This window comes from Anolis sagrei, chromosome 4 (genome assembly GCF_037176765.1).
Source record: "Anolis sagrei isolate rAnoSag1 chromosome 4, rAnoSag1.mat, whole genome shotgun sequence".
Classification (NCBI taxonomy): domain Eukaryota; kingdom Metazoa; phylum Chordata; class Lepidosauria; order Squamata; family Dactyloidae; genus Anolis; species Anolis sagrei.
In genome coordinates this window covers 118,874,104-118,886,087 of record NC_090024.1, presented here as the reverse complement: position 1 = coordinate 118,886,087, position 11,984 = coordinate 118,874,104, and the positions used below count along the sequence as shown (strand labels likewise).

Sequence of the window (11,984 nt, the reverse complement as noted above, 5' to 3'; positions counted from 1 at the left end):
TTCATAGAAGAGTATACATTTAGACAGGTAAGCTGGGCGGAACAGTTTAGGACTTTATAACCTAAAGCCAGAACTTTGAATTGTGCTTGGCAGCAAACTGGCAACCAGTGGAGCTCATGTAACAGGGGAGTTGTATGCTCCCTGTATACTACTCCAGTGAACAATCTGGCTGCCGCCCATTCGACCACTTGAAGTTTCTGAACAGTTTCTGAACAGTCTTCAAAGGCAACCCCCCCCCCCCATACATTGCAGTAGTCAATTCAGGATGTAACAAGAGCATGGACCACCGTGGCCAAGTCTGACTTCCCAACTTGCACAATTGATGCACAAGTTTAAATTGTGTAAAAGCTCCCCTGATGACCGCTGAAACCTAGGGCTTCAGACTCAGTGATGAATCCAGAACGACTCCCAAGCTGCAATCTTGTGTTTTCAGGGGGAGTGCAACCCCATTCAGCACACCAAAGAAAGTGTTTTTTGCTATGCTGATGATTTCATAGGAAATTCTGGAACCAATATGGGGGCCCTTCCACACAGCCCTATAACTCAGAATATCAATGCTGATAATTCAGAATATCTGCTTTCAACTGGATTATCTGAGTCCACACTGACATATAATCCAGTTCAATGTGGATTTTGTACAACTGCGAGGAAAGGGCCTTAGGCTCAGATGGTGATTACACAAACTACAGAACATTTTCCTTTGTGCACTTCTGAGGGAATTTGTTGTCTGCACACCACAGTTTGAATCTGCCTTTAAACTGTATTAAATGGTAAGTATAGGTGGGGCCTTAACCTAAGTTCATATGACCCTTGCTAATTTGAAGTCGTCCATTCCCTCACTCCAGATCTTTCAGGAGAGATCAGAAAAAAACAACAGTTTTGTTACTTTCTGTGCCCAGAACACTGAAACTGAATGTTCTAATATAGTTCCTTGTATTGTATTGTTGTATTACTGACTTTATACTGCAAAGTTTTGGAGAAATCCATTGGAAAGCACATTTTTAGAAATAATATAAATTTAAAATTCATATCTAAAAGTAAAATATAACTTTTTAGAGGTTTTTTGAAAACACATTTGGATTTTGCTTCACCTGTGAAAATGTGCAAATAAGACAAATAAATAAAAACAGGTAAAGGAGGATATGGCTGAAAACATGTAGAAATGATAAAAGGAAGAATTAGATTGATTCACTCATCTCAACCAATTGTGAAAATTGTTTTTGAGTGATTTATTTTCAATGCAGACATGTATAAATGATGTAGAAAAAACAAGCAGGCAAATTAGTCAAAAGAGCAGCAAACTGTGACTGTATTGCATATTACAAAACATGCTTAAATTATTTCCAAGACATTGGCAAGACTAGGTATTGTGGGTTTTTATCTCCAAGGATGGGAAGAAATAGATGTGAAGAAATTCAAAAGCACCTCTTTTTGGAAGCTAGCAAATATAAGTCATCCATGGAGGCTGAATGGGAAACGGAGGATGAATAAAAAACTTCAAATTCAAGAGGAACTTTCAACAATTTACTAACAGGAATTTTTTACAATGACCGTTCCTTCATATCCTCAGTCCTACTTCAGTTTAATCAATCACAAATAGTTGTCCTTGAGTATGTGCTGTTTTTGTGAGTCTATATGATAGATATTTACTGGAATTGTTCGCTTTTCACATCTTATGTGAGAAAGCTCTAATCATATTTCTTTCAAAGATTTGTGGAGGTGCAAGTCCAAGCACTGCAAATTAAAGGTCAATCTATTGAATTCTCTTTTGATGGGCTTTCTTTGTACCAGCAATCAGAAACCTGTACTTAAAAATACATTCGGTAGAAAAGGCAATTATACATGGTACTTGAAAACTGTACAGTCAACTGAACAAAAAGCTTCATAGTGAATTGGTCAGTATTTGTTATAATCCCATTTTCAAAGCTGTTGGACTTTCTATGTACCATGCCCATATTAGAACATAACAAACGATTTATCAGGAAACTTTCTGACACCTCCTCCTCCTCTTCTTCTTCTTCTTCCTCCTCCTCCCCTTCCCACTTTCTCTGTCTCCTCTTCTTCTTCCTCTTCCTCCTCTTCTTCCTTTCCTTCCAAAGACTTGAGGTAGGTTACAACATAATTAAAGCACACTAGATAAAAATATAACATTAAAACACGTAGGACCTCACCACATAGAGGTCCTTAATGTGGGGGATCTGGAGAGAAGTGGGGCAAATTGCAGGGCATCAGGATAAATTAGTCACCCGGCTCCCCACATCACCCACTTCACCTGCATCACCCGTTTCCCATCACATGCTGGAAAATGTACCTTTCTGGCATGCTCCCACACTGTCCCCACAATTTCTAATCCAAACACAAGTGGTCTCCCATGTTCAGAATTCCCTGTCATATAACACTTTACTGACACAGGCAGCATGGAGCCCACCGGATCATCTGGTGGGCTCCATGCTGGCTTTGTCAGCAAAGTGTTCTACAATGGGGAATTTTCCAATTATAATGATGAGGTCCATTAAGACATTAAAATCATTCAAAGCCATAAACATTCAATTTCAAAATGTATAGTTTAAAACTGAAAGGGCAGGGAGCAACTACAAAGCACAGGGTGCACCTGTAATTAATGCATTTTGATATCATGATCCCACATTTTGATATCACTTTGTCATGGCTCAATTCAGTGGCATCTTGAGATTTGCAGTTTGGTGATGCACCACCACTCCTTGCAAGAAAAGACTAAAGTCTTTGTAAAACTACAACTGCAGTGATTCCATTAAGTCATGACAGTTAAAATGGTGTCAAACTACAATCCGTTTACAGTTTTCCACAAGGTTATCTGATTTGACCATTTTCTTTTTTGAGTTCTCAACATTTGCATTATAGTTTTAAAAAACCCATGCAAATAGGACCTCCTTCCACCTGCTGTCTCGCCGCCGCCGCCATGCCAATGAAAGGCCGCTTCCTGATCCTGAGGACACTGCAGTACCTGAGCCAAGGCGACATCATCTTCAAGAACACTGTGAAGGTCATGACGGTCAACTACAGAACCCAGGGCCCACACAGTGAGGGAGCCAGAAAATTTGTGCTTTTCAACATCCCTCAGATTCAGTACAAGAACCCTTGGCTCCAGATCATGATGTTCAAGAACATGATGCCCTTCTTAAGGTTCTATTTAGATACTGGAGAGCAAGTCCTGGTTGATGTAGAAGAGAAGACTAACACAGAGATAACTCAACATATTAAGAAAATTCTTGGTAAAAGTGAGAAAACACTCCAGACAGAAGCCCTAGAAAAAAATGAAGCTACGACATCCTGCAACGTTTGGCCCCAGGAAATACTACCTGCGGGAATGTATGTGTGAGATTGAAGGCCAAGTCCCCTGCCCTGGTAGAGTGCCGGTACCATAGGAGATGGCTGGCAAGTACAAAGCGGCCATGAAAGACTCCAAGGCATCCTAAACCAACATCTTTGCCTATGCCTGGAATTAAAACTGCAGAATAATCAATCGTCCTTAAACCAGATGGAGGTATAATATTCTCTAAGAGAACATTCAAATGACTGCAAAATGGCTGGATTTTAATACAAGTGGAAGGTTTTTTAAAATAATAATAAGCTCATAGGCTTGTTCTTGAATAAAAATAATTTGTCTTCTATACATTATTGGTGAAAACAAAATTGAATGGGATTTTTATTGGCCTAAGATCATGTCCAAACTTCCACTGGTGGTGTGATATTTTGCCCTGGCATTAAATTGGAATTAATTCAATCCCATTCTGAGGCCTCACAAACTTCCCATAGATGGGAGGGTCACAAACAGCTTATCATGAACTGGCAAGATATTCTGAACGATAGTGTTCCATTAAGTGGCAAAGTAGTTAAACGGAGGTCACTGTGCTCCCCCAAGGTCTTGAGGGATTTCCAAAGAGAAGGAGAAATTAAGAGAGAAATCAGAGAGAGAGAGTGTTTGGAATGTCACTACATATTAAAGCTAGACAAATGTATCAGGCTAACTTTGTCCCATATTCAAATTTAAAAACTGAAATTATTTGAATCAAATGTATGAATAAATTGTGAAATTTATTTGTGAGGGCCTAAAATCAAAGCAAATTTATATACAGGTTCTGATATCCTTTCCAAAACAAAAATTGTATATTTATTTGTATTGTCAACAGTGTATTATCATTTTATAATCCAAAGTTGGTCAAAATTTCCTGCAGATGGACAAAAATCAAATGTCCAAATGCAAATGTTTCCTATTCTGGAACCCTTCTATGTGTCATGTGAATGGAGTACTGGATGCTGAATCACATGTGAATTATCAAATGAGAGTATCTGTTCTTAAATGTTGCTTTTTGGAATTAGTACTTTATTATATACATACATAAACACACACACATATACATAATACATAATAGACATATGTATATACACACATAAACACATATGTGTGAATTGGAGGGGGGGAGAAAGAGATAGGTTCTGTAGTCCTTCGACTTCTTTAAAAAACAAAGCAACAAAGAGAGTAAATAAATGAATCAATAGGAGGAAAGGGGGTAGCAAACAAGATGGGAAGAAGATAAAATTCAGAGAGAAATGAAAATAAAAACAAACATATATTACCATACTGCCCAGTTTACCTGTGCAAAAATATCTTCCACTATGAACCACCTAGGACCTTAAGATCTTCCAGGGAGGCCCTGCTCGCTGTCCCCCCACCATCGCAATCACGGTTGGTGGGGACAAGAGACAGGGCCTTCTCTGCGGTGGCCCCTTGGCTATGGAATTCCTCCCAAGTGAAATCAGATCTGTTCCTCCTCTCCTGACCTTACGGAAAAAGGTGAAATCCTGGCTGTGGGATCAGGCCTTTGCTGACTAGAGACTGACGTGATGGTAGAGCTATGGTTTAATGGACTCTGATGGTCTCGAATGAACTGTGTGTAGGACAACAATTAATTCTGGTGATTGTTCTAATGTTTTACTGTTTTTATGATGTTTTATGATATTTTATACTGTTTTTATCTAAGATATATATTTATGCTTTTGTTGTCAGCAGCCCTGAGTCCCTCTGTGGAGGTTGAGATAGGACAGGATATAAATGTCCTAAATAAATAAATTTTACATATATCTAAACATGACTTCCCTTTGCCTTGCCATATTCAAGGAATAGGCATCTCAGAAATATGAAGGAATTGCAGGGAACAATGTAATTTTAGGGATAATTTCCAACCATCATATTCATTTGCTGGAGAATAGCTTTGTCTGACAGAGCTAAATATCAACCAAAACATAAGGGAGCCAGGTGGGGCAATATTTTGCGTGTTTTGTCAGAATTTCTAAAAGAAAAAATATCTTGTCCAGTACTACAATATTTTCCAATGGACCACATGTTTTGAACAACAAAGAAACCAAATGTTGTACATCATACTTCCATATTTGCAGATTTAACACTTGTAAGTTACATTACACTGAAATATCTTTCAGATTGAGCTTACTTTTAAATTGGCACTCTACAGAAAAGTAATTAATGCAGGAATTCTTCACAATCATTAATAAATCTTCTATACCAAATACCAAAGCATATTTCTTTTACGGAAAGATTTTCCCATGTTTGCATCCAGTGGTTATTTCAATTGTACTTTGACAAGGACAAACCTGCATCTCACTCTCATAATACTTTAATTGAACTGGATTTAAATAGATTTTGGAATCACTCAAAGCCCACTTCAAATACAAATACTTGAGCAGATCATGAGGAAAGCCAATTAAATGTTTTGCCATGCCATTGTTCCGTAGAGCTGATAACCTTGAAAAGAAACCAGCAATAGAAAGCAAAGTGAAAGCTTGTTTTTCAGTTAACAGAAAATGGAGTGCTCTTTACATTATCTTTTGAGGTCACTCAATGTGCAATGTTGTCCAAAAATGCAATATTATTCAGTTGTGACAGGTAAAATACTACTATACTTGTTGTAAAAGGAGACCAGAAAAAAGTCTCTCAGATATTCTCTTGTGAAGACTCTGAATTATTACTTACCTTACTACTTACTTACTCACTTACTTAGGCGATCCCTCGTTGGCCGAGTAGGATAGTCTTCCAGAAATAGAATTCTTGTGAGTCTGTAGGTGGCTGTGGAGTCCTATTCTTGAACCCTTCTCTCTTGTCTTGGGGGAGGAGTCAAAATTGCTCTCCTCCTCCAGCTTCATGTGGAAGGAGAGTCTGTATTTGTGGCCTATGAAATTCTCATATTTCTACTTTATCAGGGAACTATTCTGACTGAGAATTCTAAATGATCCTATTTAAACTGCAAATCTCAGGATTCCATATGATGTTAGCATTGCTGTTAAAGTTGAATTACAATACCAGAACTCACAACTGTGAAACAGGCCCAGAACTTAATGCAAAGTAGACTACTGGAAGCAAACCAAATGTAAGACACATCCTAGGGACACAGAATTGACAGCAGACACCTGACCTAATTGCTCCCAGTACTAATTTTAACAAAGGAGGAATTGTGAATTCACAAAGGAGCAACCTTCAGAATTATTCCAAGACCTAATTAGATAATTTCAATGAAAACTGCCTTGGCTCTTTCTTTTTCTATTTCATTATATCAGGGAAAATAACTGTATTGAAATAATGGAGAGAGGATGCAAAAAGAGACTTTGAACCACCTGCATCTGTTGGGACTGGAAATGTTTAGTTTGCATGGCATCACTTTGGTGTGGGTGTCATCTTTCATTTCCCCTGTTTGCAATGGCTGATTGGAAGAGGGAAAGGATCAAAGTACAAAAGCTTTGCTTTGGGATATCTCCTTTAATGTTAGAACAGATGCCATCAATATGCTCCTTTTTTAATGAGTTGCTGTGTGCATCCCTGTGAATTAATTGCCTCCTGACAAACATTAGACTGCTGCTTATTGTGGTCTTTTTGGAACATTAAGTGCTAAGTATTAATAATTCTGTGGCAACAAACAATAACAACAACCATAATAATAATAATAATAATAATAATAATAATAATAATAGCAACAACAACAACAACAACAACAACAACAACAACAACAACAACAGGAAATATGTACTTTTACTTTTGAGGTAATATCTTGAACCATATTTCTAATTGTTAACAAGAACAGTTCCACTTGATGGGCTTGGTTTCCAGAAATGTCATGTTGAAATGTAAAATGAAACAATAATTGGATGTATGCTATCCCAGGCAATATGTGACTTTTGTTTGTTGTCTCTTATCTAATTTATTTAAAGGTTCAAGATGAATGAATACTTCTCATGCTAAATTGTAGATTTTTTTCTAAAGGTATTTTGCATGTGTTTGTATGTTAATTCATAGAATGATAGAATCATATATATTAAAAAGGATGGATATATATTTAGGAATGTGCAATGGATAAAAAGAATGTTTCAAAAGTCATTACAAAATTAGGGGGTGCTGGCGTTTTATTTCTAAAGTGTTTCTAAAGTAGAGTTAGTAAAAATGTCATTAGGGTTTCCTTTCTCCATCATTTTTATGGCTATTGGGGTGAAACTTGCTACAATGGTAGAACACATTTACCATTGTTGGCCAACAAGTTTCAGAACATTTCATTATCCATGGAATTTTCAATATTTTATTAACAACATTTTTGAAAAGAAACTAGTTATCTCCTTGAATTTTCTGTACAACACGACAAGTTTATAGGGGACCATTCCTCCCAACTTTCAGAAATATTTGATCACCATCACCAGGGGAGCTTACAGACTCATCATCGATCGCTGCCATCAACTACCTTGGAGAGGATTGGGTTTCCGCTTTGTGAGCTGCCTGCAGTCCTAGGCTCCTCATTGCCCCATGGGCTTTGTGAGGGGTGTCACACGGGAGGCCTACGAGCACTAGGCCAGAGAGTTGCTATCGCCCCGTGGGCTGTGCAGAATACATGGGAAGCCTGTTCTCAACCTGCCACTGGCCCACTGTTCCTGCTGCTGTGTGGAAGGCCTGCTGGTGCTGACATGGGGCCTGCCATCATCCCGTGGAAGGCATGGAAGGCCAACCATCTTCCCATCACCAGTCTGGGCTTGCCATAGCCTACAGCTACCCACTGGGTTTTTTTTTTCATCTGCCATTGCTGCTGCCTGCATGAGTGGCTTACTTCTGTTTGATTGGGGCCTACCATTACCTGCTGCCCAAGCATATATGGACATATATGCACATGACAGCAAGTTGCTGCGTGTTGTAAGGCTACCCTGAGTCCCCTTTGGAGTGAGAAGAGTGGGCTATAAATGTTGTAAATAAATAAAATGAATACATCTACTGATGTTAGGGATTTTTTTTAAAGTTTTGACTAAAATGTTTTTTTAACAGCCACAACAGCTATCTTATTGAATGCTTCTCATACTAACCAATAGAAACCAATATTGACCAATTATACATTTTCATAGAATCCTAGAGTTGGACTGGAGCCCCAAGAGCCATGTAGTTCAACCCCCTTCTTCCAGGCAGAAGGGTACCATAAAAGCTCTCCTGACAGATTGCCATTCAGTCTTTAAACGAATTAATATGCTTCCTCTGTTGAGTTGGAAGGGCCATCCATTTAGGGAATTTGTCCCAGCCCAGCACAGAGATTTACTTACTTGAAGTGTTAGTCAGTCCTCTTCTTTGCAAATTCAACATTTTCTTGGAAAACTAGGTGGCTGCTGCTATGGAGGGACAAATCTTTCCCCTATCCTACTTAGGGCTTTCTGATGCTGAGTAGAAATCTGGGAAATATAGTTTAGGGTAGGACCTTTTGAATTCTCTGGCATAGGGCTCCTCACCTTCCCAAACTACATTTCCCAGAGATCTATGCTTCCTTTCCCAGCAAATTCTGCTTTCTCCCTGCAAAATAATGCCAAATTTTCCCACAACACACCTACTAACCCAAGGAGTAACCAGCACTCAGAAAAACTCCAAAAACACAGCAACAGGGACTTAAAATCCCCAAAACCTATAATACACTAAAATGCATGCATGCAAATGACTTGCCTGGCCCTGCCCCCCTCTTGCACAAGGGAAAACAAACCAAACAGCTGCCCCACCTCTCTCAAGAAGAGAGAGTAGAGGAGACCATCCGTAGGGAGGGCTTTGATGGTGTCTTCCTCTACGGCAAAAGGATGCTGGACTGGATGGCCTCCACTGGGTCATCCTGGCAGAGGAGAAGCTCCCAAGTGGCAGGAAAGAAGGCTGTGGAGTCTGTCTATCTGCCAAAAATGAGGTAAATCTCTCCAGGGTCAAAAGCAGGAAGCCTCTGAGGCGAGTATGGCCTTCTCCTTTCCTCCTTAGCAGTGCAGCCATGGGCAGAGCCTGGAGGCAGTGGGGCCCAGGCCTTCTTTCCTGGGCAGCAGCAGCAGCACCTCTGCTCCTTCGGCCTCCTTCCCCGCATTCCCTCGGCTGGCAGAGGGAGGATGACAGTAGTGTCACCCCTTTACCAAGGCAGGGAGTGGAGAACAAGGTTCCAGTGGGCAGGAAGGCAGTAAAGGAAATACCATCAAAGTCCTCCCAACAGATGGCCATCCAGTTGGAAAGGAGCCCCAAAGGCCACCCAGTCCAACCTCATTTGGCAGTAAAGGAAGACACCATCAAAGCATACCTGACAGATGGCCCACCAGTTGGCCCACTAGTTGGAAGGGAGCCCCAAAGGCCATCCAGTCCAACCACCTTTGGCCATTATTATTATTATTATTATTATTATTATTATTATTATTATTAAACTTTATTTGTACCCCGCTAGCATCTCCCGAGGGACTTGATGTGGCTTACAAAGGCCAAGGCCTCAACACAACAACAGCGTAACGAACAACTCAAGCAAAATCAAAAACATAAGTAATAACAACAAAACATTAAACCATGGCACAGTAAAAACTATGGCTGGGCCAAGCAATGGGTACAGAATTAAAAGTGCTGGGTGTGACAGGTGATATATTGGGTTTCAGGGCAAGTGCAATGTGCAGAGAATCATATTATTCTAATAAAGTGCTTCTGGGACAATACTGGAGTTTTCCTATTCCGGAAAGGCACATCGGAACAGCCAAGTCTTCAAACCTGAAGACTGCCAACGTGGGTACTAGTCTGATGTCTTTGGGGAGGGTATTCCAAAGTCGGGGGGGCAACCACAGAAAAGACCCTGTCCCTCGTCCCCACCAGACGCGCCTGCAACGCAGGTGAGATCGCAAGCAGGGCCTCTCCGGTTTCACGAAGGGAACGTGTGGGTTCGTAGATGGAGATGCGGTCACGCAGGTAGGCAGGTCCCAAACCGTTTAGGGCTTTGTAGGTAAGCACCAGCACCTTGAATTGGGATTGGTAGGTAAACGGTAGCCAGTGGAGCTCCTTAAACGGGAGGGTTGACCTCTCTCTGTAAGGAGCACCAGTTAACATCCTGGCCGCTGCTCGTTGGACCAGTTGGAATTTCCGAGCTGTTTTCAAGGGCAGCCCCACGTAGAGCGCATTACAGTAATCCAATCTAGAGGTGACCAAGGCATGGACCACCCCGGCCAGATCCACCTTTGCGAGGTACGGTCGCAGCTAGCGCACAAGTCTCAGTTGTGCAAAAGCCCTCCCGGACACCGCCGACGCCTGAGCCTCAAGGGTAAGCGATGAATCCAAGAGGACTTAAAGGTGTGTGCGTGAGAGAGAGAGAGAGACAGAGAGAGAGAGATCATAAATACCTCATTTTTCTTTTGTCTACCAAAACCAGTTTACAGCATATAAAACAGTACCACTTAAAAAAAACAAGTCACACAAATGCAGTAATGTATTGTCAATTTAAAATTCAGCTTCCCATATTCCACCAAAAAGTATGTTTACTAACATGTTCAATATTAATCATTTGGAAAAAAAAGATCAATGCACTTTTTGTACTTAGCTATTTTATATTAGTTCATAGCTTTTCTTCATACCACAACAATAATGGGAATTCATATTGTACCCTATATAGGAGAAACTTTTACGATATTGGTACCATCTATAAAAACACTACCTCTCACCCTGCACAATAAATGGGCATGTTATACATATAAGTCACAAGTGCCTATGCACCAACACTAGATGCTGATGAAGACATCAAGGAAATTTTTTACTGTCAGCTGGACACCGTACTATCTGAGATACCTAAGGAGGACAAAATCATCCTTCTGAGGGACTTCGATGCAGGAGTTGGACAAGACTTCGATCTGCGGCCAGGGACCATAGGAAAAGATGGGGTTGGGGACAGCAACTCGAATGGCATCCTACTTCTCACCAAATGTGCGGAACACAACCTTGTCATCACTAACATGCTCTTCCACCAGAAAAACAAGAGTTTGCCTTCCCTAATTCTTTTAATCTTCATCTTGTTGATGGGAAGCTTCCCACCGGAGTGGAAATTATCTATTGGACAGATGGCAAGCTATTTAACCTCAGCAGACTGAAAGCCAAAACCAAGGTCACAATAACATTTGTTATAGAACTCCAATATACTGATGACAACATCTGTGCGCATTTAGAAGAAGACCTACAAGCCACTCTAAACACCTTTTTAGATGTATATGAGAAGCTCGGCCTCTCATTGAATACAGAGCAAACCAAAGTGCTCTTCCAGCAGTTGCCAGACAATCCCTCTGCAATGCCAGAAATATAGCTGAATGGTGAAACATTAGAAAATGTTGACCATTTCCGCGAACATTGGCAGCCACTTCTCCACAAAAGTCAGCATTGACACTGAGATACAACATCGCCTGAGCTCTGCAAGTGCAGCATTTTTCAAAATGAAGCACAGAGTGTTTGAGGGACATTCATAGGGAGACAAAAGTGCTTGTTTATAAATCATTTCCCCCCAACCCTGATATATGCCTGTGAAATGTGAACTGTCTACAGATATCACCAGAGGTGGCCCTAGGTAATTTTCAACGCTAAGCAAACAGTGTTTTGGTGCCCCCCCCCCCAACCACTGATATATATTTTCTGTTCGTCGTGGGAGTTCTGT

General features: G+C 40.5%; 1 pseudogene; it reads left to right on the top strand.

Moving 5' to 3' along the window:
* The first annotated feature begins 2,938 nt into the window (after nucleotides 1-2,938).
* Nucleotides 2,939-3,463, top strand: LOC132772764 (small ribosomal subunit protein mS25 pseudogene; annotated as a pseudogene).
* Nucleotides 3,464-11,984: the final 8,521 nt, after the last annotated feature.